Raw genomic sequence first — 5,747 nt, forward strand, 5'->3', positions numbered from 1 at the left:
TAATACTCTTCAAATAAATGTAGTTGTGCAGAAAACAATCTGGAGGAATGTATAACAAAAAGCCTACAGCATCTGGTAAGTGACATTGGGGAGGGTTTTCTATAATGTTTGCTAGCATCTGTTATTTTTATAATCAGAATATATCTCTGTATAAGCATGTGTGTGTGTGTATATAGAACGAGAGGTTGCACATAGTAGGTTTGGGCACTATTACTGCTCTTCTTTCCGGTCTTCACCTTGATCACAAAAGGGTTTCATGAGTATAAACCTGTAAGGATTTCCTGTTGAACTTCACATGGCATTCTAAGATATGATTTAGCTATTCTGACCAAATGACTCTGAACCAAGGGGACCAAAGGCAGCTGCCCTGCTTGAGACTGTTAGACCCAGGCTGGGGTCAGCATGTTAATGGTGTGGTGAGGAACGTCCACACTAGGCTAATGGGCAATCACTCGTCAGTCCACAATCAGCCACAGCAAATACATGTGCAAACATGGAAATGAACTTTACACAATTAAAAAACAAACCAACACATGAATTATTATTAATTAATAAGCAAAATATATTTCAGCTAATTTTTTTCCTCTTCTTCTCTTGTTAGGCCATTTTATGTTGACCAGCATATAGAAGTAGCAGAGTTCCATCTTTTTGGTTTTGCCCTCCTGGAGAGGAAGAATCTTTTTCTTCCTTTCTTTTTTATAAAGCTTATTTATTTTTTAAGTAATCTCCATACCCAGTAAGGGCCCGAACCCATGACCCTGAGATCGCAAGTCCAAGTTCTTCTTGGACCAACCAGACACCCCCATAGTAGCCCTTCTTAGTTGAGAAGACCCAGACTTGGTTTTTTTTTTTTTTTCCCCTCTAATTTCTGACAAACCACTAAAGGATTCTTGGTCTCATGTTTGCAGTTTTCACATTATTATTCCAGTCCTTGGCACACACTTAAGAGACCCTAATAGAGTTCTGCAGATAATTCATGGTGGCATTGGGACTAGAACTGTTTGATAATCTCTGCTCTGCACCTGCCTCATACGTGTATGTGCATGTCCTCTAATTCCTATGTTGAAACCTTACCCCCAGTATGGTGGTATTTGGAAGTGGGGCCTTTGGGAGAGCATTAGGTCATGAGAGTGGAGTCTTCACAAAGAGGACTAGTGCCCTTATAAGAGAGACCCCAGGGAGCTCCCTTCTGCCAGGTAAGACACAGTGAGGAGATGGCCATCTCTGTCCTCTCTAGAGATCAAATTCTTCCAGCGCTTTCAGAAAGGTGAGAAATAAATATTTGTTCCTTCAACCATCAGGTCGTTGGTATTTTTGTTATAGCAGCCCAGATGGACGAAGACGCACGGGAGATAAAAGAATCTTTGGAGTCCCCTTTGACAACTCTCAGTCTCTCCTGACCCATAGCCAGTCCATTAGCAAGTCTTCCCATCTGACACTCCAAAATCTGTTTCTAACGGGCCTGCCTCTGTCCAGTTTCACCACCGTTTTGGTCCTGGCTCTCAGGGGAGGTGTCCCAGAGAACCGCTGTAACAGCTGCAATTTTATTTTTGCTTACTCTGGTGTGTTTACCACATAGCAACCAGAGTGACCCTTCTAAAGCACAAGTTTGACAATGTCTCCCTCGTATTTTGCTATTAAAAATGTTTAACGTCAGGTTTGTTGAGGTATAATTTACATAACAGTAAAATTCACCCCTTTAAGCGATACAGTTCCTTGAAGTTTAACAAATGTACACCACATCCACAATATAGAGAAATTCCTTTGTCCCCCAAAGTTCCCTTGAGCCCCTTTGTAGCCAAACCTTTCTCAACCCACAGCCCCTGGCCACTGATCTGTTTTCTGTCTTTAGAGCAGTACCTTTTCCACAATGTTACAGAAGTGCAATCACACTATATGTAGCCTTTTGAGTCTGGTTTCTTTCACTTAGCAGAAAGCATCTGAAATTCATTCATTAGCCGCATGTGTCAGGTCTTTCCTCTTTATTGCTAACTGGTATTCCAGCAATTATAACTCGTTATCCATCATCCATTGGTAGACATTTGAGTTGTTGCCAGGTTTGGGTGACTACAATAAAAGCCACAATAAACATTTATGTTCTGGTTTGTTGGATTTTTTGGATGGAGAGACTTAATGTATCCATTTCTCTTGGTAAAATATATAGGAGTGGGATTTCTGGGCAGTATATAGTAAATATGTTACATGTTACAAGAAACACACTCTGCTTTCCAAAGTGGCCATACCATTTTGCATTCCCACCAGCACGGTATGAATTCCCGGGGCTCCCCATCCTCCTCAGCACTTGGTAATGTCAGGTTTGTTCACTGGAGCCATTCTGGTTTTAACCTGCATTTCCTTAATGATTAACGTTGTCGAGCATCTTTTCATGTGCTTCGTTGCTCCCCATCTCTTTTCTTTGGTGAAGTGTCCAAATTCGCCACTTACCAAAAAAAGAAAATTGTTTTGTTACTGAGCTGTATTGTTATTATTTTAAACTTAAAAATCCTGAATAGATAATACACTCACATAGTCAAAAAACCAGAAATGTTCAAAAAAGTCATTCATGTGCCCTCTAAACCTCTGACTGTGCCGCTTTAGAAAACATTCTCATTAACTTGTGCTTCCTTCCAGAGTTTCTTTAGGTAAATACAAATATATATTCCTATCTCCTCTCCATTCTTACAGATATAACATACTATGTAGACCATTCAGCATCAGTATTTCCTGGAACGCGTCCTCATACAGTGTGTTTTTACCACTGCGTGTGATTCTACTGTGGGGATAAGGCATATTTAGCCGGTCCCCAACTGATGGATGTTTGTTTCCAATTACTTCTTTACAAATAACACTACATACAATGAATAACCTTTTACAGAGGTTTTTTGGTAATGTAGGCAGTTTTATCTGTAGGCTATATTCCAAAAGTAATTTTCAGATTACTATTTCTTCAAGCATGACTATCTTAACGTCTACGTAAGTTTCCTCTGTTAATTTCAACTCAGCTCAAGGGCTTTGTGTGATCCCTATTTATAAAAAAGAAAACTGGTGTGTGTGGGGGAATGGGGTGGGAATAGGGAGGTTATAGATTGGGAGCTCCTCATATCTCAGACTCTACTTGCTAAGAAAGGTGTAGGAAGAGGAAGTGCCCTGGCCCACAAAGTTCCTCTGTGATATAGTGACATTCTTAACCCTGCCCCAAACCTGACTGTGTCTGTTTATTTTACAGCAGATATCTCATGCTTCTATCTGTGTCTTTTGCTTCTGATCTCTATCTGACTAAAGAAAAATTTTTTTCTGATGTGTATTTCAGACTCACTAGCGATTTATGGCGTTTGCTCTTCATAAGTTTTTCTTTTGATCATCGTTCACCCTCAGTTAATTTGCTCAAGTGAAGAGCGAAATCTCGGGAGGAGATTAGCAAGAAGAAGAGCATTTAGCTTTATCAAATGAAGTGTTTCTGAATTTGATCATTCCCTTCTCACTCAAGGGGAAATTTAAGTTGTAGTAGTAACCTCTTTGATACTTGACAATCTCATTGATGATCTCAGTTACTTAAAGGGCCACACCGACTTTAAATGCCCATTATTCCTTTAAACCTTATTCACATGCTAAAAGCAGAAACTGAAGGCAAAACACAATCACCAACCAGACTGCCTTCTCATTAGCCCTGAATTTAACTGGAATCTTACCTGGAGTATTAAAGAGACCTTTTAATTTTGGCTTTCCTCTGTACACAGGGGTATTGTGGTAACTGGGAGCTGGTTGTTTAAGAGGAAGAGACGATTGTGCAGTGAAGTCAGAGAGCTTTGCCCGCACATGTACCACTGGTTCATCTCTCCTGTCCAAGTTATTTTCAGAACAAAATGCTGCAAATAGAGACCATAATATTTTTCTTCCCACATTGTTTATTTCAAGAGACATGAGAACTATCACGAAGAAGATTCATAGGCTTAAAATGTAAACCCTGCAAGTCTGCTTTGTTTGAGTTTATGAAGATGTGATTGTGGGGTCTCTTCTTCCTGGGTCTCACCTCTGCCCTGAGAAAATGTCAGGTCCTGAAATTTATGGGAATTCTGACCTCAGAGGCCAGGAAGTGCCTGAGACTGGAGAAGGTGGGAAGCGTGGTGTCGGACCCTTGCTGGGGTGCATTCCCAGAAGAGAAAATAATATTACCTGTAGCTCTAATTTCCACAGCACTGTTTTTAAACATGCAGAGATTTGTTGTTCTTAAAATAGCCCCAGGCATATGGAAGATACTAGATTTAAGTAACTTCCCTTCCTTTCCAAGTCCGAAGGCTGGAAGCTTGTCATTTTATCTGGAGGGGAAAAAAAAATTCCTTGAAGCCATTAGAAAATCCCTTGTCTTAAAATTGTAGACACAAATTGCCCATGCACAGTACAAACAAAGTTTTAGGGACACATGATTGATTTTAGGTTGAAATTTACTGGGAACAATTTTATTTCAAAAAATCAATTTTTGCCATTTCTATTAAGCTGACAAGGACAAGGCTGAAAGAAGCCTTAGAGAAGTCATGAAAGCTCCAGATTAAAAAATATTTTTTAAATGGTCTCATTGAGAAATTTTTCAAATAAGAGTCACACTTGAATGAATGAATGCTGTATCAAATTATCCGGAGACAAAGAAGAGAAGCCATTCTACCAGAACAAATGCAGCCTGCTTTGTTTAGAGGACAAATCATTCTTGCAGCCAGTTTGGAAATGTCACTTTTAAGTCAATGAGAGTTGTGTTCAAATAAGAGGGGGAAGCAAGACCCCATTATATTCACGAGGATGTGATGTTTTGCCTCTGAATGGTTTCTACAGTACATGAAAATTCTTTTTTTTGGAAGGGGGTGTGTCTTTTTAATGTCTTAAACTGTTTTCAGGTTTTACAAAGTGCTTCAGTTCTTACATTGAAAGGACAGACATGATCACACTGGAACACCAGTTGTCCAACTATAGAAGCTCTGGACTTTTTGGATAAGACTTTTGAACTCTTGGTAAAAAACAGATTCATTGGCTCCCGTGGGGAAGCCGTCTTCTGGAAATGATCCAGGGCTTGTGGTGGTCCCACCCAGCCGTTTTCTCCATCTTTCCATGATAAGGCCACTGGAGCCCTGGCTGTAATGGGGTTGATTCGAGCAACAGTGGTGTCCAGTGGAACAGGAAGTTCAGAGGTGAGACTGAGCAAAGCTGATGGGGAAGTCAGTCCGTTGCCAGGCGTTGAGCAGACTGGCTGGCAACTGTGGGGTTTATATGCAATCTGGCCTTCTTGGTTCATTTTGGCAAATGCTAAATCCCCCAATACTTTCGGTCAGGTCAAAGAATCACTTCATTTTTGTTGCCAACATTAAAAATAATTTTTTTATTACTGAAAGAGACTACAATGCTAAGCAACAGTCCAACACCATCAAATTATTATATCTTCTGGCAGATATAATAAAACACTCAAAATGACTGATGATGTTTTTATATCATTTTGAAGTCTGATTTTTATTTATTTTTTTTAAAGCAAGCTTCTCCATGGAGATAGGAGGATGTAAGCTGGGCTGCAAAAAGCCGCCATCCTTGCTCAATGACAAGGAAGCCTGGGCTGACACCAGCTGAGAAAGCAGACACTCACCGGGATCTGTCAAGGTCTATCGAGAAAGAAACAAGGGAGGACACCTAGTGCACAGTCTCACAGCGGAAACTCAGAAGTTTTTGAGTGATCCAAATAAAAGATCTCCTTCCAAAAAGAAAGCAAG

This window comes from Mustela nivalis, assembly GCF_964662115.1.
Source record: "Mustela nivalis genome assembly, chromosome: 11".
Classification (NCBI taxonomy): Eukaryota; Metazoa; Chordata; class Mammalia; order Carnivora; family Mustelidae; genus Mustela; species Mustela nivalis.